Below are 26,437 nucleotides of genomic sequence, written 5' to 3' on the forward strand. Positions count from 1 at the left end.
GGAGTTTCACCGTGTTAGCCAGGATGGTCTCGATCTCCTGACCTCGTGATCCACCCGTCTCGGCCTCCCAAAGTGCTGGGATTACAGGCTTGAGCCACCGCGCCCGGCCTATGTTGCCTCTTTTTCCTTTTCTTTCTTTATTTTTTCTTGTTTTTTTTGTTTTTTGTTTTGTTTTGTTTTTTTTGGTTTCTTTTTTGAGACAGAGCCTTGCTTTGTTGCACAGGCTGGAGTGCAGTGATAATCTCAGTTCACTGAAACCTCTGCCTTATGAGTTCAAGCAGTTCTTGTGGCTCAGCCTCCCAAGTACCTGGGATTACAGGCATGCGCCATGACACCTGGCTATTTTTTATATTTTTAGTAGAAACAGGGTTTTGCCATGTTGCCCCGGCTGGTCTCGAACTCCTGGCCTCAAGTGATTTGCCCGCCTTGGCTTCCCAAAGTGCTAGGATTATAGGCATGAGCCACCATGCCCAGTCTGCCTCCTCTTTATTACCTGACAGGAAAGTCTGACTTTTTTTAAAATCCATACTTAACCTACATAGGTCTATTTGTTTTGTTTGTTTGTTTGAGACAGCGTCTCGCTCTGTCTCCCAGGCTGGAGTGCAGCAGCATGATCTCGGCTCACTGCAACCTCCGCCTCCCAGGTTTAAGTGATTCTCCTGCCTCAGCCTCGAGAGTAACTGCGACAACAGGTATGCGCCACCACGCCTTACTAATTTTACATCTATCTGTCTATCAATCAATCTATATATGTATATATTTTTTTGAGACAGAGTTTCGCTCTTGTTGCCCAGGCTGGAGTGCAATGGCGCGTAATCTCAGCTCACTGCAACCTCCACCTCCCAGGTTCAAGTGATTCTCCTGCCACAGTGTCCCGAGTAGCTGGGATTACAGGCATGCGCCACCACGCCCAGCTAACTTTTTGTATTTGTATTTTTAGTAGAGACAGGGTTTCTCCATGTTGGTCAGGCTGGTCTCAAACTCCCAACCTCAGGTGATCCGCCCACCTTGGCTTCCCAAAGTGCTGAGATTAAAGGCATGAGCCACTGTGCCCAGCCTATTTTTTATATTTTTAGTAGAGATGGGGTTTCACCATATTGGCCAGGCTGGTCTCATACTCCTGACCTCGTGATCCGCCCGCCTTGGCCTCCCAAAGTGCTGGGAGTACAGGCGTGAATCACTGCCCCCAGCCTTTGTTGTTGTTTTTTTTTTTTTTCTTTTTGAGACAGAGTCTTGCTCTGTCGCTCAGGCTGAAGTGCAGTGATGCCATCTCAGCTCACTGCAGCCTTAGCCTGCCAGGTTCAAGTGATTCCTCCCACCTCAGCCTCCCTAGTAGCTGGGATTACAGATGTGCGCCACCATCACTAGCTAATTTTGTAATTGAAGTAGAGTGGAGTTTCAGAATGTGGCCCAGCCAGGCTGGTCTTGAACTCCTGACCTTTTTTTTTTTTTTGGGGAGGCGGAGTCTGGCTCTAGCCAAAGGCTAGGGAGTGCAGTGGCGGATCTCAGCTCACCTGCAAGCTCCGCCTCGGGTTCACGCCATTCTCCTGCCACCTCCAGCCTCCCGAGAGTAGCTGGGGCTACAGGCGCTCCCGCCACCTTGCCAGCTAGTTTTTTTTTTGTATTTCTTAGGCTAGAGGCGGGGGTTTCACCGTGTGTAGGATGGTCTCGATCTCCCTGACCTCACTTGAGTCCACCCGTCGGCCTCCCAAAGTGCTGGGATTACAGGCTTGAGCCACAGCATGCCCGGTAATGAACTCCTGGCCCAGCACTTTTTGGGGCTGAGTCAGCGCTATATCACCCAGGCTGCTGGAGTGCAGTGCAGCGTTCTCAGCTCACTGGCTCCACGCCTCCCAGGTTCAGGCCATTCTCCTGCCTCAGCCTCGAGTAGCTGGGACTGCAGAGCCACATGCACACGCACCCGGCTAGTTTTTTTTTGCTTGTATTTTTGAAGTAAGGGGCGAGGGTTTCACCATGTTAGCCAGGATGGTCTCGATCTCCTGACCTGCGTGATCCGCCCGTACCGGCCTCCCCAAAGTGCTGGGATTGCAGGCTGAGCCACGGCGCCCGGCCTGAACTCCTGACCTTAAGTGATCACCGCCTTGGCCTCAAAGTGCTGGGATTAATTTATAGGCATGGTACACCATTACTTTCGACACTCCTATGGCTGTATACATACCTATCACGCACACACACACATGCACACACACACTGCAGGTAAATAGTAGTTATCTATGTCTGGAACATAAAACACAGTAAAATTAATTTACTGTCTTGACATTTTCCTCCCCCAAGACAGGGTCTCACTCTATGCGCCTGGGGCTGGACTTCACAGTGGTATAGTCCCATGGCTCACTGCAGCCTCCACCTCCCAGGCCCAAGTGATCCCTCACCTCAAGCCTCCTCAGTAGCTGGGACTAGAGCCAGGACCACTTTGCCTGGCCTAATTTTATTTTTGTAGGGTGGAGTCTCATTTATATTTGCAAGGCTGGTGCCGGAACTCCTGGGCTCAGTCGATTCTCCCCACCTTGGCCTCCCAGGCTGCGGGATTGCAGTGCAGGGCCACCGTTGATCTGTCTGCATTTTAATTGATTATATAGTACCTTTCTTTGTTATATTCTTTCGAGATGCAAACATTTACTTCCAGATCTTTGGTGTAGTGGAAACCCTGTGATGCAATTAGAGTTACTCGTTTTTGCTACGTAATATCATAGCCGGCTACTACTATTCTAAGCAATTAGGTAACTATTTTAATCGTTTCCATAGTGTAGTTTAGACACAGAAGTTTACAAAATCTTTAATTTCATTTCACTAGCTGCTTCACAAGTAAAGTAACAAGTAGCAGCAATTTACCAAATTAATTAACTATTTATAAATCTGGTATACATTCTACCCAGCTATCCAATTATTTACAAATTTACATCTGCTTTCCAGATAGATGAGTAGGAGAGAAATTGACTTTGGGATCAGGTGCAGTGGCTCCAGGCCTATAATCCCAGCACTCTGGGAGGGCCCGAGGCAGGTGGGTCACTTGAGGCCAGTAGTAGATCAGCCTGGCCAACATGGCGAAACCCGTCCTACTAAAAATACAAAGTGCACAAGATTTAGCCCTGGTAGCATGTGCTGTAATCCAGCACTTGGGGAGGCTAGGAGGCATGGGAATCACTTGAACCCAGGAGGTGGAGGTTGCATTGAAGCAAGAGATCATGCTATTGCACTCAGCCCGGGGGTGACAGAGTGAGACTCTGTCTCAAACAAAAAAAAAAGGGAGGAAATAGAAATTCCACTTTGGTAGTATCAGATAGGACTAGATTCAATTCTAAGCATCAGTTAATAGTGGTATGACCTCAGACCCTTAATTATCTTTCTCGAGCTTCATTTATGAATGGGAATCAGTATCAACTTGGGATCACCTTTTCTCATACATTCCAGTCCCATTAGTTAATGTTGTCAATTTACTTTCAAAATACTTAAGCTACCACTTTTTATCACACCGCTCTTATTTCCGCAGCTCTTACAGAATCACAATGTGCATACATTTTATTTACTTGTTTAAAGTTTCTTCTTTTATATAAAACTCCATGTCTCTCTTTTAGATCAGTCTTAGTTGCCCTTTCAAAACCACCTTCTTCCATTCCTCATACTAAAGAGAACCTCCTTTAAACTGCCGCAAGGCAAAAGGAGTATTCCTAAGGCTCAATGATCCGAGGGACAAATCAAGTAACCTTATTTCCAGCACATGAGATACTTGCTTTTCCATTTCCCTTCATCCCATTTGGGCGATTCTGACCAGCGGGACATAAAAGAAGTTGGAATCCAGCTCAGGGAGTTTCTGGAATGGTTTTCTTCTCCTGATAAAGAGAATTAGCTGGTGCAGTGAGCTCCGCCTGCTCAATCCCAGCACTTTGGGAGGCAGGCGGGGACTGATCCACAAGGTCCAGGGGTAGAGACCATGAGTGAAACCCTGTCTCTACTAAAACTGAAAAAATTAGCAGGTGCAGTGGCTGGGCGCTGTAGTCCCAGCTACCAGGGAGGCTGAGGCAGAATAGAAACGTGAACCGGGGCCAGGCTTGCAGTGAGCCGAGATTGTACCCACTGCACTCAGCCTGAAGGCGACAGAGCAGAACTCCGTCTCAAAAAAAAAAAAGATTACCCCCTTAGGAAATCCCATGCACATTTCCACCCCTCTCCTGCTCTGCCTTTGGAAATGTTCTTTGAGAATCGATGCCTAGAATAACCAAGACATGAGGAGTCTAATGCAGAAGAATCTAAAGATGCCAGTTCAGTGCAGTGGTCTGATATTGTGAAGCTATCGACCCAACCTTAAAACCAACTTATCTCCACGTTTATTAATTAAATAATAAATTAAGGAAACTAAATAAATATTAATGAATAAAGGAAACAGTAAATGTCCTTATAATGTAAGCCAATGCAAGCAGACTTTATCCCTAGAGACAAGAACAATACCTGACACATAGTAGGTGCTTAATATGTAATTTTTAAAAAGTTGAATATTGAACTTTGTGATTGATTGGATATGGGATGTGAGGTAAAGTAAGGAATGGAGGTTATTTTGTAGGTTTCTCATTTATTTATTTATTTATTTTTGAGACAGAGTCTCACTGTGTTGCCTAGGCTGGAGTGCAGTGGCACAATCTCAGCTCACCACAACCTCTGCCTCCTGGGTTCAAGTGATTCTCCTGCCTCAGCCTCCCAGGTAGCTGGGATTACAGATGTGTGCCACCACACCTGGTTAATTTTTGTATTTTTACTAGAGACCGGGTTTCACCATGTTGGCCAGGCAGGTCTCGAACTCCTGACCTCAAGCTATCCGCCCACCTCGGCCTCCTAAAGTGCTGGGATTACAGGTGTGAACCACTGTACCCGGCAAAGGTTTCTCATTTAAATAACTGAGTGAATCATGGTGCTTTTCACTGAGATCAAATTATTGAAGAAAGAAGTGGGCGGGAAGTAAGAAAAGGTCAGTTTTTAACACATTTTGAGGTTTAAGTGTCTATAGTACATATGCTTAGAGATGTCTGTTAGGCAAACATGCTTACAGATATGGAGAGGGGAGAGAGATACAGATTTTGAACCTTCAGTATGAAAATGGTAATTAAACTATGGGAATGGGTAAGACAACTCGGGGGAGTGTGTAGCACTAGGAAAGTGGTGCTTTTCTCTTTTTTTTGTGGTGCTTTTCTCTTTCTTTCTTTCTTTCTTTCTTTCTTTCTTTCTTTCTTTCTTTCTTTCTTTTTCTTTCCTTCTTTCTTTCCTTCTCTTTCTCTCTTTCTCTCTTTCTCTCTTTCTTCCTTTCTTCCTTTCTTCCTTTCTTCCTTTCTTCCTTTCTTCCTTTCTTCCTTTCTTCCCTCCCTCCCTTCCTTCCTTCCTTTCTTTCTCTTTCCTTTTTTTTTTTTTGATACGGAATCTCATTCTCACCCAGGCTGGAGTGCAGTGGTGTAATCTTGGCTCTCTGCAACCTCTGCCACCTGGGTTCAAGCAATTCCCCTGCCTTAGCCTCCCAAGTAGCTGGGAATTACAGGTGCTTGCCATCAGGCCCAGCTAATTTTTGAATTTTTAGTGGAGACAGGGTTTCACCATGTTGACCAGGCTGGTCTTGAACTCCTGACCTCATGATCCACCCTCCACCCACCTCAGCCTCCCAAAGTGCTGGGATTATAGGCATGAGCCACCATGCCTGGCTGAAAGTGGTGGTCTTAATAGAGAACCCTGAAGTAGATAGAGGACCTGGCCTTAGTAAGGAATTGAAAGAATGATCACATTTAAAGTAGAGAAAATGAGCTTATAAAAGGAGTCTAGGGCTGGGCACATTGGCTCATGCCTGTAATCCCAGCATTTTGGAAGGCCGAGGCAGGTGGATCACAAGATCAGGAGATCGAGACCATCCTGACCAACATATGAAACCCCATCTCTACTAAAAAAAATACAAAAATTAGCCAGGTGTGGTGGCGTGTGCTTGTAGTCCCTGCTACTCAGGAGGCTGAGGCAGGAGAATTGCTTGAACCCGGGAGGCAGAGATTGCAGTGAGCCGAGATTGTGCCACTGCACTCCAGCCTGGGTAACAGAGCAAGACTCTATCTCAAAAAAATAAATAAATAAATAAAAGTCTGGGCCAGGCGCAGTGGCTCATGCCTATAATCCTAGCACTTTGGGAGGCCAAGGCGGGCGGATCACCTGAGGTCAGGAGTTCAAGACCAGCCTGGCCAACATGCTGACATGCTGAAACCCTATCTCTCCTAAAGCTGCCGGGTATGATGGCGGGTGTCTGTAATCCCAGCTACTCAAGAGGCTGAAACTGGAGAATCACTTGAACCCAGGAGACAGTGGTTGCAGGGAGCTGAGATCGCACCACTGCACTCCAGCCTGGGCGGCTCAGTGAGACTCCGTCTCAAAAATAAATAAACAAACAAATAAAAGGAGTCTGAGAAAGAATGATCAAAGAGGAAGAACTGGGGGTTTTACAATCCAAGTAAAGAGTTTTGAGCAAGTACAGTGTCAAATGCTGCAGTGTCAAATGCTACAGGTTAAATAGGGTAAAGACTAGAAAGTGTCCATTGTATTAAATATATAGAAAACAATATGGTGTCTATTTTTATTTATTTATTTATTGGACAAGTATTTATTGAGAGCCTATCATGGCAGGTACTCTTTATAAGTGTTGGGTTGATGTAACAGTGAATAGAATAAGTCTCGCTGGAGTGGTGAGAAGGGACATGCTTGCCTGTTCCTGACCTTAGTGGGAAAGCTTCTAATTTCTCACTTTTAAGTATAATGTTAGCTGTAGGGATTTTGTAGATATTCTTGATCAAGTCGAGAAAATTATCCTCTGTCCTAGTTTACCAAGAGAGTTTATCATGAATGAGTGTTGGACTTTGTCAGATGCTGCTTCTGTATCTGTTGATACGATTATGTGATTTTTCTTTCTTTTTTCTTTTTTAAACAGTTTTGCTCTGTCACCCAGAATGGAGTGCAGTGGCGCCATCTCGGCTCACTGCAGCCTCCACCTTCCGGGTTCAGACAATCTCGTGCCTCAGCCACTGGATTAGCCGGGATTACAGGTGTCCACCACCATGCCTGGCTAATTTTTTTGTATTTTTAGTAGAGACCCTGTTAGCCAGGATGGTCTTGATCTCCTGACCTCTTGATCCACCTGCCTCAGCCTCCCAAAGTGCTGGGATTACAGGCGTGAGCCACCACGCCCGGCCTCCTTTACTTTTTTGACCTAGTTTCTCCTACAGATCTATAGAGTTGTTGGCAGCTCTGGATGCACTGCCTATGACTTAGCCCTGCTCTGCATGAAGCAGTTTAAAAAAAAGGGAGCTGTTGATTTTTTACTTTGTTCAGCTTTTACTTGTTGTTATCATGGAGCGGTGACTTCCAAGCTTCTTTTATGCTGGACTGGCAACTGGATGTGTATATCTTTTCAAAGCAGTAACAAGAAGGTCAATGAGGCCAGAGTAGAGTAGTGAGTGAGGGGGAGAGTGTTATGAAATGAGATTGGGGAGAGTGTTATGAAATGAGATTGGGGAGGTAGCCAGGGTCTAGCTCATGTAATAGTGTTATTAGGCACGGAGAGATTTTGTGTTTTATTCTAAAAATGATGAGAAGTTATTAGATAGTTTTGAGCAAAGGTGTGACATGTTCTATTTTAGATTTTAAGAGCATTGCTCTGGCTTTTGTGAGAGTAAACCACAGGAGGTTAAGAGTGGAAGAAAGAAGACAAACTAGAAGGGAATGGGCAGTAATGCAAACAAGAGGTGATAGTGGCTTGAATCATGGTGATATTGTTGAGTTGGTAAGAAGTGGTGGAAATGTGAGTTGTTTTGTTTTGTTTTTGAGATGAAGTCTTGCTCTGTTGCCCAGGTTGGAGTGCAGTGGTGCGAGCTCGAGTCACTGCAATCTCCGCCTCCTGGGTTCAAGTGATTCTCCTGCCTCAGGCTCCCAAGTAGCTGGGACTATAGGCGTGTGCCACCCCGCCCAGCTAATTTTTTTTTTTTTTTTTGTATTTTTAGTAGATGTGAGGTTTCACCATGTTAGCCAGGACATTCTCGATCTCCTGACCTCATGATCCGCCTGCCTTGGCCTCCCAAAGTGCTGGGATTATAGGCATGAGCCACCACGTCCGGCCCTTTGAGTGTATTTTGAAGACAGAACTGACAGGATTTATTAATGAGTTTTGACTGTGAGAAAGAAAGAGAGGAGTCAATCATGACCCCTAGATTTTTGGTCTGAGCAATACTGGGGATACTAAAGGAGGTATAGAGAAATGGAAATAATCATAAGTTCAGTTTTGGACATGTTAAGTTTGAGATATAGTGAGTTAAATCTAAGTAGAGATGTTGATTAGGCAGTAATAGTTGGTTAAAAAGTGCAGAGGGAAGGTCATGTTGGAGATGAATTTAGAAGTCATCAGTATAGAAAGTGGATAAGATCACCTGGGGAACAGGTGAGATCCAACTGGGCATGGTGGCTCATGCCTGTAATCCCAGCACTTTGGGAAGACTAGGTGGGCGGATCACAGTCAGGAGTTCAAGACAAGCCTGGCCAACATAATGAAACCCTGTCTCTACTAAAATTACAAAATGTAGCTGGGCATGGTGGCGTGCGCCTATAGTGCCAGCTACTCGGGAGGCTGAGGCAGGAGAATCGCTTGAACCCGGGAGGCAGAGGTTGTGGTGAGCTGAGACTGCACCACTGCACTCCAGCCTGGGCAACAGAGTGAGACTCTGTCTGAAATAAAAAGGAAGAGGTCCAAGGACTGAACCCCAGAGCACTCCAGCTTATAAAAATTAGAAAGAGGATCTAGTAGTGTAAAGTAAAAGGAGCAGACAGTGATGTTGGAAGATAATAATGGCCTGGGTGCAGTGGTTCACACCTATAATACCAGCACTTGGGGAGGCCAAGATGGGAGGATTGCTTGAGCCCAGGAGTTGGAGACCAGCTGTGGCAACACAGGGAGATCCCTTCTTTACAACAAATACAAAAATTAGCCAGGCGTGGTGGTGTGCACCTGTAGTACCAGTTACTTGGGAGGCTGACGTAGGAGCCCATGAGGTGAAGGTTACAGTAAGTCATGATCGTGCCACTGCGTTCCAGCCTGGGTAACAGAGTGAGACAGTGTTTCCAAAAAAACAGAAGAAAGAAAATAATGAAGAGTTTGATATTCTGGAAACCAAATGAAGAAAGTGTTTCAAGCAGGAGCAGGTGATAACTATGCTTTCTGAACTGCTTTCTGGGAGGCTGGGTAACATGGGGTCTGAGAATCAGCTATTAGATTTCAGTGGTGACCTGGACAAGAGTGGCTTCAGTGGAGCAATAGGGATGAATTAAGGCCTTATTGGGGTAAGTTCAAGGGAGAATTCATGGCAAGGAAGTGGAGGAAGGAGAATTTAAAACTTTTTTTTGAGGATTTTTGCTTTAAGGGGTTAGAAAGAAGAGTAATAACCAGGAGAGCTGGATAGAGATGTTCAATAAAAGGAGGGGTTTTGTTTTTGTTTTTGTTTCTAAGGTGGGAGCTATTTTAGCATATTTATTTGCTAATGAGGAAAAAACCAAAAGGTAAAACCATGTGGTGAGGAAAAGGAGCAAAGCTTTAGAGTAGTGAAATGGGAAGGCGCCCAGTGCACCATGGAGGGGTTCACCTTGGAAAGGAGCACAATGTTCATCTGCTGACACACAGGAGGAAGCCAGAATTCAAGGAGGGATTAATCGGTTGGCAGTTAGATTTAGTGGTGGAACTTGTAGAATTTCTTTTCTGATTACTTCCTTTTTTCTCTTCCACTCCAGTGAACCAGGAAATATGTAATTTCAGCCAGGGATGGTGGCATACAGTGATGCCTTTCAACAACTCGGGAGGCTGAGGCAGGAGGATCCTTTGGGCCTAGGAGTTTGAGTCCAGTCTGGGCAACATAGCAAAATCTCATCTTTTTTTTTTTTTTTTGGAGATGGAGTTTCACTCTTGTTGCCCAGGCTGGAGTACCATGGCGTGATCTCGGCTCACTGCAACCTCCAGGTTCAAGTGATTCTCCTGCCTCAGCCTCCCGAGTAGCTGGGATTACAGGCATGTGCCACCATGCCTGGCTAATTTTGTATTTTTAGTAGAGATGGGGTTTCTCCATGTTGGTCAGGCTGGTCTGGAACTCCCAACCTCAGGTGATCTGCCTGCCTCAGCGTCCGAAAGTGCTGGGATTACAGGTGTGAGCCACTGTGCCTGGCTGCAAAACCTCATCTTTAAAAAAGAAGAACAACAAAATAGGTTATCTCTCCTAATTCTCCCTCTTTTCCTTAGTAACAGAACCCTGATTTCGTTAGGAACAGGGTCCTCAGCTTCTGTTCCAACTGGTGGTGTCCATGTGACTAAGTTCTGGTGAAATGTTAGTGGAAGTTGTTTGGTGGGGCTTCTGAGAAAGTTTCTAAAACAGGATTGATAGGATTGATTGAGCTAGTATGTGTCATTGGCCCTTTCTTTTCTTTCTTTTTTTTTTTTTTCCTCTTTGTCTAGAACATGGACAAGATGGCTGGAGTCCTATGGAGTTGTAGTAATCTTATGACAATAAAGCAACCTTATGCCATATGATATGCTAAGGATGGAGAAAGATAGAGTGTAGGTGCCTGATGACAACATGAAGCTGTCACACAAGCCCTGGATTGCCTCCCCCTGGACTTATTATGGGAGAAAATGAAACACTTTGTTTAAGCCACACTAATCTTTTTTCCTATTTTTCATTTTCTTTTGTTGAGTGTGTGTTTGTGTCTGTTATTTACAGCTGATTGTAATTCATAACTGATATGGTAGTGGGACTGTGTAAGTTTTGTCTTCTGATGCTTTTTTTTTTCTTCTTCTTCAGTGAAACAGGGACGGGGAGATCATTAACTAAATGTAAGGACTGGGGAAGGAGTGTGGGAGGTTTGTGGAGAGAGAATGTGTAAAATAGTTATCTCTGAATGGTAGAGTAAGTTAAGTAGGGAGATGTAGTAGGTCATTCAGACATCTGTGGTTGTAAATATAAAATGAGATCAGTCATCTGGGTTGTATTTTTCTCTAGTCAGGTTTACCTGCTCAGGGGAAGGTATAAACCTGATGGTGAATTGGGTTTAACCAGGATTTATATTTTGCTAAAGCTATTGTGTCACCATTTGTGAAATAGAAGAATATACTGTAGAGTCACTAAGAAGACAGTTGACTGAATGGATTTATAAAAACATGTAGCCAGGCGCGGTGGCTCATGCCTGTAATCCCAGCACTTTGGGAGGCCAAGGTGGGCAGATCATGAGGTCAGGAGATTGAGACCATCTTGGCTAACACGGTGAAACCCCGTCTCTACTAAAAATACAAAAACAAAAAAATTAGCCAGGTGTGGTGGCAGGTGCCTGTAGTCCCAGCTACTCGAGAGGCTGAGGCAGGAGAATGGCGTGAACCTGGGAGGCGGAGCTTGCAGTGAGCCGAGATCACGCCACTGCACTCCAGCCTAGGCGACAGAGCGAGACTTGTCTCAAAAAATAAATAAAATAAATGAATAAAAATATATAAAAACATGTAATTGCTGGCCAGGCATGGTGGCTCACGCCTGTAATCCTAGCACTTTTGGAGGCTGAGGTGGTGGATTGCCTGAGCTCAGGAGTTCGAGACCAGCCTGGGCAACACGGTGAAACCCCATCTCTACTGAAATACAAAAAATTATCCGGGTGTGGTGGCATGCGCCTTGAGTCCCAGCTACTTGGGAGGCTGAGGCAGGAGAATTTCTTGAACCTGGGAGGTGGAGATTGCAGTGAGCCAAGATCGTGCCACTGCACTCCAGCCTGGGCAACAGAGCGAGACTGTCTCAAAAAAACAAAAAACATGTAGTTAATAAAACCAGTAGACTTGAAAGCAAAACTTACACATATTTTTTGAATAGGTGAAATTCCCATGGTTCAAACATTGAAGAGGTAAAAAGACATACCTTACTTTATTGCACTTCACTTTACTGAACTTTTTTTTTTTTCTTTTGAGACAGTTTCGCTCTTGTTGCCCAGGCTGGAGTACAGTGGTGTGATCTCGGCTTACTGCAACCTCCACCTCCTGGATTCAATCGATTCTCCTGCATCAGCCTCCCAAGTTGCTGGGACTACAGGTGCCTGCAACCACGCACAGCGAATTTTTGTATTTTTGGTAGAGACACTGTTTCAACCACATTGGCCAGGCTGGTCTCGGACTCCTGACCTCAAGTGATCCGCCTGCCTTGGCCCCCCCAAAGTGCTGGGATTACAGGCGTAAGCCACCGCACCTGGCCTTTTTTTTTTTTTTTGAAACAGAGTTTCGCTCTTGTTGCCCAGGCTGGCGTGCAGTGATGCAATCTTGGCTCACCACAACCTCCGACTCTGGTTCAAGGATTCTCCTGCCTCAGGTTCCCAAGTAGCTGGGATTATAGGCGTGAGCCACCGTGTCTGGCCCACTTTACTGAACTTCAGAGATGATGAGGGTTTTCTCTTTCTTTTATTTTTTTTTAAAAACGTATTGAAGGTTTATGGCAACCCTGCGTCAAGCAAGTCTGTTAGCACCATTTTTCCAACAGCATTTGCTCACTTCATGTCTCTGTGTCACATTTTGGTAATTCTCATAATATATAAAACTTTTTCATTACAGGCTAGGCGTGGTGGCTCACACCTGTAATCCCAGCACTTTGGGAGGCCAAGGCAGGTGGATCTCCTGAGGTCAGGAACTCAAGAGCAGCCTGGCCAACATGGTGAAACCCCGTCTCTACTAAAAATACAAAATTAGCTGGGTGTGGTGACACAGGCCTATAATCCCAGCTACTCGGGAGTCTGAGGCAGGAGAATCGCTTGAACCCTGAAGGCAGAGGTTGCGGTGAGCCAAGATCACGCCATTGCACTCCAGCCTGGGAGACAAAGTGAGACTCCGTCTCAAAAAAAAAAAAAGCTTTTTTATTATTATTGTATTTTTTATGGTGATCTGTGATTAGTAATCTTTGATGTTACTATTGTAATGGTTTTGGAGTGCTACAAATATAAGATCACATATGACAGTGACCTTAATATATAAATTTGTGTGTTGTGATTGTTCTACTGACCAGCCATTTCCCATCTGCCTCTTCTTACACCTCCCTGTTCAATTAGACACAACAACATTGAAATCTGACCAGTTAATAACCCTACAGTAGTCTCTGAGAGAGGCTAAAGGCTAAGCCTCTTGTGCTAAACAGCCAAATTGTGAATGCAAAGGAAAAATTCTCGAAGGAAATTAAAAGTGCTACTCCAGTGAACACATAAATGATAAGAAATAAATGATAATAAATGATAAGAAAGCTAAACAGGCTGGGTGTGGTGGCTCACGCCTGTAATCCCAGCACTTTGGGATGCTAAGGCAGGTGGATCACCTGAGGTCAGGAGCTCAAGACCAGCCTGGCCAACATGTTGAAACCCTGTCTCTACTGAAAATACAAAAATTAGGTGAGCGTGGTGGCGCACACTTGTAATCCCAGCCACTCGGGAAGCTGAGGCAAGAGAATCACTTGAACCCCGGAGGTGAAGGTTGCAGTGAGCTGAGATTGTGCCACTGCACTCCAGCCTGGGTAACAGAGACTCTGTCTCAAAAAAAAAAAAAAAGAAAAAAAAAGAAAAAAAAAAAGTGAAACAGCGTTATTGCTGCTGATAGGGAGAAAGTTTCAGTAGTCTGGATAGAAGATCAAACTAGCTACAACATTCCCTTAAGCCAAAGCCTAATCCAGAGCAAGACCTCAGTTCTCCTCAATTCTATGAAGGCTGAGAAAGGTGAGGAAGCTGCGGAAGAATAGTTTGAACCTCGCAGAGGTTGGCTTGTGAAGTTTAAGGAAATAAGCCATCTCTATAATGTAAAAGTACAAAGCGAAGCAGTAAGTGCTGATGTAGAAGCTGCAGCAAGTGATCCAGAAGCTCTAGCTCAGATCATTGATGAAGATGGCTATACTAAACAACAGATTTTTGGCCAGGCACAGTGCCTAATGTCTAATCCCAGCACTTTGGGAGGCTGAGGTGAGAGCATTGCTTGAGGCTAGCCTGAGCAACATAGCAAGGCAATTTTTTAATCTTAACAAAAATAAAAAAATTAGCCAGGTGTGATGGCATTTTCCTGTAGTCCTAGCTACCTGGCAGGCTGAGGTGAGTGGATTGCCTGAGCCCAGGGTTTTGAGACTGCAGTGAGCTATGATCATGCCACTGCATTCCAGCCTGGGCAACAGAGCAAGACCCTGTCTCCAAAAGAAAACAAACAAAAAATGAGCAATAAAAAAGATTTTTGATGTAGACAAAACAACCTCACGTTGAAAGAAGATGTCATCTGTGACTTTCATAACTAGAAAGGAGAAGTCCGTGCCTACCTTTGAAGCTTCAAAGAACAGTCTGAATCTGTCGGGGGCTAATGCAGCTGGTGATTTTAAGTTGAAGCCAATATTCATTTACCATTCCAAAAATCCCAGGACCCTAAAGTATCATGCTAAATCTACTCGGCCCATGCTCTATAAAAGGAACAACAACACCTGGATGACAGCATACCTATTTACAACATGGTTTACTGAGTATTTTCAGCCTGTTGTTGAGACCTACTGTTCAGAAATAAAGATTCTTTTAAAATGTTACTTCTCATCGACAATGCGCTTGGTCACCCAGGAGCTCTGATGGCCACGTACAGGGAGGGAGATTAATGTTACTTTCATGACTGCTTAACACAGCATCCATTCTGTAGCCCATGGATCTAAGAGTAATTTTTACTTTTTTTTTTTTTGAGACAGAGTCTTACTCTGCCGCTCAGGCTGGAGTGCAATGGTGCGATCTTGGCTCATTACAACCTCTGTCTCCCTGGTTCAAGCAATTCTGCCTTAGCCTCCCAAGCAGCTGGGATTACAGGCACCTGCCACCATGCCCGGCTAAATTTTTGTATTTTTAGCAGAGATGGGTTTTCGCTGTGTTGGCCAGGCTGGTCTCAAACTCCTGACCTCAGGTGATCCACCCGCCTCGGCCTCCCAAAGTGCTGGGATTACAGGCATGAGCCACTACGCTCATGTGGTGGTTTCTTGAGATGGAATCTACTCCTGGTGAAGATGTTTGAACATTATTGAAATAACAACAAAGGATTTTAAATATTTCTTTTTGTTTTTCTTTTTCTTTTTTTTTTTTTGAGACGGAGTCTTGCTCTGTCACCCAGGCTGGAGTGCAGTGGCCAGATCTCAGCTCACTGCAAGCTCCGCCTCCCGGGTTTACGCCATTCTCCTGCCTCAGCCTCCTGAGTATCTGGGACTACAGGCGCCCGCCACCTCGCCCGGCTAATTTTTTTGTATTTTTTAGTAGAGACGGGGTTTCACCGTGTTAGCCAGGATGGTCTCAATCTCCTGACCTCGTGATCCGCCCATCTCGGCCTCCCAAAGTGCTGGGATTACAGGCTTGAGCCACCGCGCCCGGCCTTAAATATTTCATAAACTTAGTTGATAAAACAACAGCAGGGTTTGAGAGGATTGACTCCAATTTTGAAAGAAGTTCTACTGTGGGTAAAATGCTATCAAATAGCATCGCATACTATAGAGAAATCTTTAATGAAAGGAAGTCAATCACTGCAGCAAACGTCACTGTTGTCTTTAAGAAACTGCAGGCCAGGCGCAGTGGCTCACGCCTGTAATCCTAGCACTTTGGGAGGCCAAGGCGGGTGGATCATCTGAGGTCAGGAGTTCGAGACCAGCCTGGCCAACATGGCGAAGCCCTGCGTCTACTAAATACAAAAAATTAGCCGGCCATGGTAGCACATGCCTGTAATCCCAGCTACTTGGGAGGCTGAGGCAGAAGAATCACTTGAACCTGGGAGGCAGAGTTTGCAGTGAGCTGAGGTTGCACCATTGCACTCTAGCCTAGGCAATAAGAGTGAAGTTCCATCTCAAAAAAAAAAGAAAGAAAAGTTGCGACCGGGTGCAGTGGCTTACACCTTTCAGCTACTTGGGAGGCTGAGACAGGAGAATCGCTTGAACCTGGGAGGCGGAGGTTGCAGTGAGCTGAGATCACACCATTGCACTCCAGCATGGGCGACAAGAGTGAGACTCCATCTCAAAAAAAAAAGAAAAAGAAAAAAAATTGCTCCATCCACCTTAACCTTCAGCAATCACTACCCTGATCAGTCAGCAGCCATTAACATCAAGGCAAGATCCTCCACCAGCAAAAAGATTATAACTAGTTGAAGGCTCAGATGATCATTAGCATTTTTTAGCAATGAAGTTTTTTTTGTTGTTTTGTTTGTTTTTGAGACAGGGTCTTGCTTTGTCGTCCAGGCTGGAATGCAGTGGGCCACAGGACAAGACTCCATCTCAAAAAAAAAAAAAAAAAGAAAAAGATGTATCTAGTGTGAACAAGAAATTGAATATTTTACTTTATTAGATTGTAATTAATTTAAAATTAAATAATACAAATATATATGAAAATTAGCCGGGTGTGGTGGTGCACACCTGTAGTCCCAGCTGCTTGGGAGGCTGAGGTGGGGGAACCACTTGAACCCGGGAGTTGGAGGTTGCAGTGAGCCAAGATCAGGTCGCTGCACTGCAGCCTGGCAACAGAGCGAGACTCCATCTCAAAAAAAAAAAAATTAAATAGCTGCATGTATTTAGTAGCTACCATGTTGCACAGATACTCAGGTCTCATCTAGATATCTGAGTATCTAAAATTTCTATACAAAGAAGAAAGGAAGGCTCAATTTTCCTTGGATAAAATGAGAACTGGTGAAAAGGCGCTTTGAAAGGAATGAAAACAGTCGGACACAGTGGCTCATGCCTGTATTCCCAGCACTTTGGGAAGCTGAGGCAGGAGGATCACTTGAACCCATGAAGTCGAGTCTGTGGTGAGCCAAGATTGGGCCACTGCACCCCAACCTGGGTGTCAGAGTGAGACCTTGTCTCAAAAAAAAAATAAATAAATAAAAGTAATGAAAACAAAGTGTCAATAATAACTAAGGATGATTAAGGAGAAGGGGTTTTTTTTTATGTTGGTTTTTTGAGACAGAGTCTCACTCTGTCACCCAGGCTGGAGTGCAATGGTGAGATCTTGGCTCACTGCAACCTCCACCTCCTGGGTGCAAGCGATTTTCCTGCCTCAGCCTCCCGTGTTGCCAGGACTACCGGCATGCGCCACCACGCCTGGCTAATTTTTGTATTTTTTAGTAGAGACGGGGTTTCACCATGTTGTCCAGGCTGGTCTCGAACTCCCGATCTCAGGTGATCCAGCTGCGTCAGCCTCCCAAAGCGCTGGGATTGTAGGCTTGAGCCACCGCACCTGACCCTCTCTATTTTTTTATATTTAATACTTTTCTTCCTCCTTCTATCCCTTCCTCTGTCCCTCCCTTCCTGCCATCCTTTCTTTCTTTTTGTTTCTTTCGTTTCTCTCCCCACTACCCACCCTGCTCTCTCTCTCTCTTTGTTTTAATACAGGGTCTCCCTCTGTCCCCCCAGGCTAGAGTGCAGTGGTGTGACCATGGCTCACTGTAGCCTTGATCTCCTGCACTCAAGTGATCCTTCTGAGCAGCTAGGGCTACAAGTGTGCACCACCATGCCCTAATTATTATTATTTTTTTTTGTAGAGCTAGGGGTCTTGCTGTGTTGTCCAGGCTGGTCACAAATTCCTGGCCTTAGGCTGCTGCCTTGGTCTCCCACAGTGCTGGAATTACAGGCATGAGGCATTGTGCCTGACCAACAGTTTTTTAAAAATCTATTTGCATTACTTTTAGAATTAATGTTTAAAAAGTCAATCTAAAGTAAAATGGTGAATTAAGACTCATGTAGGATATAGGAGTATTCATTTTTGCCCTTTACTTACCAGTTTTTATTTTTAAACATCTTTATGGAGATTTAATTCAGATTACGTAAAATTTACCCCTTTAGGCCGGGTGCGATGGCTCACACCTGTAATCCCAGCACTTTGGAAGGCCAAGGTGGGCAGATCACAAGGTCAGGAGTTCAAGACCAGCCTGGCTAACATGGTGAAACCCCATCTCTACTAAAAATTTAAAAAATTAGCCGGGTGTGGTGGCACATACCCATAATCCCAGCTACTCAGGAGGCTGAGGCAGGATAATTGCTTGAACCCAAGAGACGGAGGTTGCAGTGAGCCGCGATCGCACCACTGCACTCCAGCCTGAGTGACAGAGCAAGACTTCACCTTGGGGAAGAAAAAAAGAAGAAAATTTACCCCTTTAAAGTGTACAGTTCAGTGGAGGGTTTGTGTTTTGTTTTTAATTTTTTTCTGTAACCCAGGACAGTGCTAAAGTTCAGTGGTTTTTTGTTTTGTTTTGGTTTTTGTTTGTGTATTTGAGATGGAAACTCGCTCTTGTTGCCCAGGCGGGAGTGCAATGGCGCAATCTTGGCTCACAGCAACCTCCACCTCCCAGGTTCAAGAGAATCTCCTGCCTCAGCCTCCCAAGTAGCTGGGATTGCAGGCATGTGCCACAATGCCCAACTAATTTTTGTATTTTTAGTAGAGATGGGGTTTCACCATGTTGGCCAGGCTGGTCTCAAACTCTTGACCTCACGTAATCTGCCCACCTCGGCCTCCCAAAGTGCTGGGTTTACAAGCGTGAGCCACCACGCCCAGCCAAGTTCAGTGATTTTTAACACATTTATAGACTTGTGCAACCATCATCACACTCTAATTCCAGAACATTTTTTACCATCTCAAAAGAAACTCATTGCCCAGGCTGAAGTGCAGTGGAGTGATCTTAGCTCACTGCAACCTCCGCTTCCCAGTTCAAGTGATTATCGTACCTCAGCCTCCTGAGTAGCTGGGACTATAGGTGCGCACCACCTGCCTGGCTAATTTTTGTATTTTTGGTAGAGACAGTGTTTCCCCATGTTGGCCAGGCTGGTCTCGAACTCCTGGCCTAAGTTGTCTGCCTGCCTCAGCCTCCCAAAGTGCTGGGATTACTGATGTGAGCCACCATGCCCAACCCTGAGATGGCTTTTGAGGGGCCTGAGATGGCTTTTGAGGGGCTTGAGATGGAGGGAGAGGGCCTAAGTAGCTTCAGAATGAAAAGACCAAGCCAGGATTAGAGGGTTAGAAATTTCAGCCCCATTCCCCAAGACCTCCAGGGAGGGAAGTGGTGACTGGAGATTGAGTTTGATCACCAAAAGGTCAAGCCTTAATTATGCTTATGTAGTGAAAACTCTGGCCAGGCACGGTGACTCACACCTGTAGTACCAGCACTTTGGGAGGCCAAGGCAACAGATCACCTGAGGTCAGGAGTTCGAGACCAGCCTGGCCAACATGGTGAAACCCCATCTCTACTAAAAATACAAAAATTAGCCGGGTGTGGTGTCAGGCACCTGTAATCCCAGCTACCCGGGAGGCTGAGGCAGGAGAATTGCTTGAACCTGGGAAGCAGAGGTTGCAGTGAGCTGAGATCTTCTCCCTCAGACTGGGGGACAAGAGCAAGACTTCGTCTCAAAAAAAAAAAAAAAAAAAGAAAAGAAAGCTTCATGAAACCCCCTAAATAATAGGGTATGGAAAGCTTCATAGTTGTTGAAAAACTTGGTGTTAGGAGGGTGCCAACCAGGAGAAGGCGTGGAAACTCCATAATTTCCTCTACCTTCTACCCCCACCCAGGGCATACTTTTCTCTGTGCATCTGTTCCACTTAGCTGTTCCTGAGTTATATCCTTTACGCATTGCTAAGTGTAAGCAAAGTGTTTTCCTATATTCCGTGAATTGTTCTAATGCATTATTGAACCTGAGGGAGGTTGGCGGGTATTCTTGAATTTATAACTGTTCGGTGGCAAACAGGGACTTGTGACTGGCACTTAAAGTGGGGCAATTTTAGGGAATTGAGCCAAGAGAATCGAATGATTGTTTGACACCCAATTTGTGTTAGAGAATTGGAGAATTGGTGTTTAGTGTCAGAAAAAAACCTTACAGAATAGTTATGTATGGTACAGTGCACTCTTGACATAACTAACGTCATCTTAGAAAAATACTCCATTTTGTATTTATGTTTTTATTTTTATTTTTATTTATTTATTTATTTTTGAGACAGAATCTCACTCTGTCTCCCAGGGTGGAGTGCAATGGCATGATCTCAGCTCACTGCAACCTCCACCTCCCAGATTCAAGCAATTCTCCTGCCTTAGCCTCTTGAACAGCGTGCCACATGCCTGGCTAATTTTTGTATTTTTAGTAGAGATGGGGTTTCACCATGTTGGTCAGGCTGATCTCAAACCCCTGACCTCGTGATCTGCCCACCTCGGCCTCCCAAAGTCCTGGGATTACAGGTGTGAGCCATTGCACATGGCCATTCATTTTTTTATTTTTATTTTTTTGAGACAGAGTTTCACTTTTGTCACCCAGGCTGGAGTGCAATGGCGTGATCTTGGGTCACTGCAACTCTGCTTCCCGGGTTCAAGCAATTCTGCCTCAGCCTCCTGAGTAGCTGGGATTATGGGTGCCCGCAAAGACAACTAGCTAATTTTTTTTGTATTTTTAGTAGGGATGGGGGTTCACCATGTTGGCCAGGCTGGTCTCAAACTCCTGACCTCAGGTGATCCACGTCCTCAGCATCCCAAAGTGCTGGGATTATAGGCATGAGCCACCGCTCCCAGGCTCCATTTTATATTTCTTTTTTTTCTTTTTTTTGAGACGGAGTCTCGCTCTGTCACCCGGGCTGGAATGCAGTGGCCGGATCTCAGCTCACCGCGAGCTCCGCCTGCCGGGTTTATGCCATTCTCCTGCCTCAGCCTCCCGAGTAGCTGGGACTACAGGCGCCCGCCACCTCGCCCGGCTAGTTTTTTGTATTTTTTAGTAGAGACAGGGTTTCACCATGTTAGCCAGGATGGTCTCGATCTCCTGACCTCGTGATCCGCCCGTCTCGGCCTCCCAAAGTGCTGGGATTACAGGCTTGAGCCACCGTGCCTGGCCCATTTTATATTTCATAGGGCATTTTGTCAACAAGGATGAGATGCTTTGCTTAATAAACAAAGTTTTTAAAAAGATGCATCCAGCCAGTTAAGGACACAAGCATGCTCTTCCACTATCAGTTCTCACTAGAGGATTCTGTGACTATAAAAGATGAGACCAACCGGACCCGATGGCTCACGCCTGTAATCCCAGCACTTTGGGAGGCCAAGGCGGGCGGATCACCTGAGGTCAGGAGTTTGAGACCAGACTGGCCAACATGGTGAAACCCTGTCTCTACTAAAAATACAAAAAATTAGCCGGACGTAGTGGCAAGTGCCTGTAATCCCAGCTACTCAGGAAGCTGAGGCAGGAGAATCGGTTGAACCAAGGAGACAGAGGTTACAGTGAGCCGAGATTGCGCCTCTGCACTCCAGCCTGGCAACAGAGTGAGATTCAGTCAAAATAAAATAAAATAAAATAGCCGGGCATGGGTGGTTTACGCCTGTAATCCCAACACTTTGGGAGGCCGAGACTGGTGGATCACCTGAGGTTAGGAGTTCGAGACCAACCTGGCCAACATGACAAAACCTGGTCTCTACTCAAAATCCAAAAAATTAGTCGGGCATGGCGGCGGGCACCCAGTAATCCCAGCAACTTAGGAGGCTGAGGCAGGAGAATCGCTTGAACCCGGGAGGCAGAGGTTGCAGTGAGCTGAGATCGCGTTATTGCACTCCAACATGGGCAACGAGCAAAACTCCATCTCAAAAAAAAAAAAAGATGAGACCTTCAGCAGCTTGAAATGGTCATCTTAACTGACATTGTCTCGCGGTCAGTCACTCGTGATAAGAACTTGGCATCTGCCTCTGAAGGCTCTGCCACATCAAAGACTCTTCCTCGCAAGACTGACAGACCAACTGGCCCAAAACAGAACTCCTTTTCTTCTTTGCTCCCCTTGGACTGGTTATTTAACCCTTTCTCCTATCTCTTTCTCCTCTTGATGTTAAATGTTACTTTATCGTGGAATGTTTAACTTGTAACATTTATATATTGATTAATTTTACTATTATATATGGTTTACAATATTGACTGGTTTGTGTGCACACAGCTCTGACTACTGAGTGAACAGGAAGTACTGTTAGCCGTGGCAGGTATCCAGATCATCAGCAGCAAATCCATACAGGCCTGAAGCAACCTCAATTCTTGCCTCCTCAGAAGAAAGAATTCTACTGAGGGGCATAAGGCAGAAGAAGAAACCGAGGCAAGTTTTAAAGCAGGAGTAAAAGTTTATTAAAAAGCTTTACACCAGGAACGAAAGGAAGGAAAGAACACTTGGAAGAGACCCAAGTGGGCAACTTGAAGGAGAAGTGCCCCATTTCACCTTGGACCTAGGATTATTTATTTATTTATTTATTTATTTATTTATTGAGACAGGGTCTCACTCTGTCACCTAGACTGGACTGCAGTGGAGCGATCTCAGCTCACTGCAACCTCTGCCTCCCAGGCTCAAGCGATTCTCCTGCCTCAGTGTCACGAGTAGCTGGGATTACAGGGCACACACCACTACCACCTGGCTAATCTTTCAATTTTTGTTTTATTTTATTTTATTTATTTATTTATTTTGAGACGGAGTCTCGCTCTGTTGCCCAGGCCGAGGTCAGGAGTTTGAGACCAACGTGTTAGCCAGGATGGTCTCGATCTCCTGACCTCGTGATCTGCCCGCCTCGGCCTCCCAAAGTGCTGGAATTAGACCGTGCCCGGCCTAATTTTTGTTTTTGTTTTTTGTTTGTTTTGTTTTTTGAGACAGAGTCTCACTCTGTCGCCCAGGCTGGAGTGCAGTGGCACGATGTTGGCTCACTGCAAGCTCCACCTCCCGGGTTCACACCATTCTCCTGCCTCAGTCTCCTGAGTAGCTGGGACTACAGGCACCTGCCACCATGCCTGGCTAATTTTTTGTATTTTTAGTAGAGACAGGGTTTCTCTACTAAAGAGATGGTGTTAGCCAGGATGGTCTCCATCTCCTGACCTCGTGGTCCGCTCGCCTCTGCCTCCCAAACTGTTGGGATTACAGGCATGAGCCACTGCGCCCGGCCCTAATTTTTGTATTTTTAATAGAGATAGGGCTTTACCATATTGGCCAGGCTGATATTGAACTCCTGACGTCAAATAATCCACCCTCCTCGGCCTCCCAAAGTGCTGGGATTACAGGCATGAGCCACTGCGCCCGGTCCAGACCTAAGATTTTATATGCTGGCCTACTTCTAGTGTTTTGTTTTCCCTTTTTTCTTCCCTTAGGGTGAGCTGCCCACATGCACGGTGGCCTACTAGCGCCTGGGAGATGAGCATGCGCAGTGTATTTACTGGAGTTGTAAACATACTCACCTGTGATTTTCTTCCCTTTTCTGGTGGAATGCTCTGGAAGGTCATACGCCTCCATTTTGCCTCTTAATGTGCATGCTTGAGGCCACTCGCCCAGTTCCTTAGATCTTATGGAAGCTGCTGATTACCAATTTCAGGTGTTTATCTGTTAGGAAACTGCCTCTCCCTGGTACTGGCTGTGACCAATTATTTTAGATAGGTAGTGTGACAACTGCCTGACCATTGGTCACCTGACATTCCTGGTGGGTGCAGGGAGCCTTCTCCTGCCCTGCTCATGCCTGACTAGCTACCTACTATAACAGTACTGAGGAGATTGCCTCCTTGGGAACTCCATGTAGCTCCTGGCTTTTGTGATCGCAATAGCATAAATAAAAACCTGACACTGTGGAAACACACAAACATGCAAGGACCTGCTTATCTCTAACCTTGCACTACTCACTGAGGCAGGAGAATAGGGCCTAGAGGCAGGGAACCTAAGGACTTCGTAGAACTAAATCAAATGAAAACACTTCAGCTATGACAAAACATATCCTCTTCATTTACATAGGGTGTATACCAAGTAACCAATGGAAACCTCTAGAGAGTTATTTAAACCCCAGAAAATTCTTTTTTATTTATTTATTTTTTGTTGTTGTTATTTTTTGAGACAGTCTCGCTCTGACTCCTAGGCTGGAGTGCAATGGCGCCATCTCATCTCACTGCACCCTCCGCCTCCTGGGTTCAAGAGATTCTCCTGCCTCAGCCTCCTGAGTAACCGGGTTACAGGTGCCCGCCACGGGCCATGCCTGGCTAATTTTTGTATTTTTCAGTAGAGACAGGGTTTCTCTGTGTTGGTGAGGCTGGCCTTGAATTCCCGACCTCAGGTGATCCGCCCGCCTTGACCTCCCAAAGTGCTGGGATTACAGGTGTGAGCCACCACACCCTAAACCCCAGAAAATTCTGTAACTGAGCTCTTGAGCCCTTGTGTTCGGCCTGCTCCCACCCTGTGGAGTGTACTTTCATTTTCAACAAATCTCTGCTTTTGTTGCTTCATTCTTTCCTTACTTTGTACATTTTGTCCAATTCTTTGTTCAAGATGCCAAGGACCTGGACACCCTCCACTGGTAACATCATGACATGTATGCAAAAATTGTCTGCAAAATTTACATATAAACGATTAGAATTTAAGAGTTCCCAAAACCCATTTTAGACAGGGTTTCACCATGTTGGCCAGGCTAGTCTCAAACTCCTGACCTCAGGTGATCTGCCCACCTTGGCCTCCCAAAGTGCTGGAATTACAGGTGTGAGCCACCATACCTGGCAGGGAACTTCATTATTTAAAGGGGAAAGAGCAAGCAGGAGGGGGAAAAAGGTAGGTAGGGTAGGTAGTGAAGCAAATGGTTATATTCATGTGAGGCTCTGATTAGCCTCAGTAAATTGAGATTTTACATATGAAAAGGGAGTAGAAGAAATGAGGCTATGACACAGGATTGTGAAATTACAGCTATCTGGCAACAAAAGGAATGCAGTAATTCAGCTCTCAAGCTTAACTTCCCTTTGGCATAGTGAGTTTGGGGTCCCAAGATTCTATTTTCTTTCACACTAACACCAACAACAATAACAACAAAAGAACAAGACATCTGCAAGAAAATAGTGTCTTTATTGAGAGATATTATGATTAATATATTGAGAGATATATCACATGTAGTATTTGGAAGTATCAGATTACAAAGATGCTAATTCTACTTAAATTGCCTTATAAATTCAGTGCATTGGGAAGGTGGAGTAGACATACTTCCCAAATTCCTGCCACTAAATACAACTAAAAACCCTGGACATTGTGTATAAAACAAACATAAGAAGACTGAAAGAAAGGCCGGGCATGATGGTTCACACCTGTAATCCCAGCACTTTGAAAGACTGAGGCAGGTGGATCTCTTGAGGTAAGTAGTTAAAAGACCAGCCTGGCCAATATGGTGAAACCCCATCTCTACTAAAAATACAAAAATTAGCCATATGTGGTGGCGTGTGCCTGTAATTCCAGCTACTCAGGAGGCTGAGGCAGAAGAATTGCTTAAACCCAGGAGGTGGAGGTTGCAATGAGCCAAGATCGCACCGCTGCACTCCAGCCTGGGCAACAGAGTGAGACTCTGTCTCAAAAAGAAAAAAGAAGACTGAAAGATGGAGAGAAGGCAGCAGACAAGCTAAGGATCTTGGGGATCCAAGGAACAACACGGTGATGAGTTTCCTGGGTTTTCTTTCTACCTTACGTCTCGAAGCCTTGGAACTGAAGAAGCTGACAATCCAAAAATGCCAAAGGGTGAGACAAAAAACGAAAACCTGCTCACTAGCCAAAGAACCAGGAAAGGGACAATCTAGCAAGACAGCAAACTTTATATAACAACTCCTGTACTCCAGCCAAGTGCTACAGAAAGAACTGTGACCCCACCCATACCTGTATCACCAAGACTTGAGTAGGGAGCCTAGACTTCCACCCTCGCTAGGCTATAACAAGGTGCTCCAAAGGACAGTCTTTTCTACAAATGGTGCTGGGACAACTGGATATTCACATGCAAAGGAATGTAGTTGGACTCTGCTGTGTGAATAGTGTCCCCCTATCCAACATTGAGTGTCCATTTGCAACCTCAGAATATGGTCCTCTTTAGAAATAGAATATTTGCAAATGTAGTTAGTTAAGATGGGGAAATACTGGATTAGAGTGGGCCCTAAATCTAACAACCGTCCTTATAAGAAGGCCATGTGAAGACATAGACACATAGCGAGAATGCCTGGTAACAACACAGGCAGAAATTGTAGTGGTGTTTACAAGGTAAGTAAGGAATGCCAAGGATTGTCAGCACCAGCAGAAGCTAGAAGAGAGGCATGGGATGGATTCTCCCTCAGAACTTCCAGAAGGAACCAAACTTGCCAAAGCCTTGATTTCAGACTTCTAGCCTACAGAACTATGGGGCAGTACATTTCTTTTGTTTTAAGCCACTCAATTTGTGGTTTAAAAGCAGCTCTAAGAAACTAATAGAGACTCCTACCTCACACCATACACAAAAATTAAAATGGATCAAAGACCTAAATATATGAGCTAAAACTATAAAACTCAGAAGAAAGCAGAGATAAATTTTTATTACTTTTGATTAGGCAATGCTTTTTTAGATATGACA

At 45.1% G+C, this 26,437-nt stretch overlaps 1 long non-coding RNA gene across 1 annotated transcript; it reads left to right on the top strand.

Moving 5' to 3' along the window:
• The first annotated feature begins 642 nt into the window (after positions 1-642).
• On the top strand, positions 643-11,044 carry LOC116268868. Its single transcript, XR_004176064.1, has 2 exons — positions 643-692; positions 10,523-11,044. It is a non-coding gene; the product is annotated as an uncharacterized LOC116268868 (long non-coding RNA).
• The last annotated feature ends 15,393 nt before the right edge of the window (positions 11,045-26,437 follow it).

The sequence above is a fragment of the Papio anubis genome, chromosome 9 (genome assembly GCF_008728515.1).
Source record: "Papio anubis isolate 15944 chromosome 9, Panubis1.0, whole genome shotgun sequence".
Classification (NCBI taxonomy): Eukaryota; Metazoa; Chordata; class Mammalia; order Primates; family Cercopithecidae; genus Papio; species Papio anubis.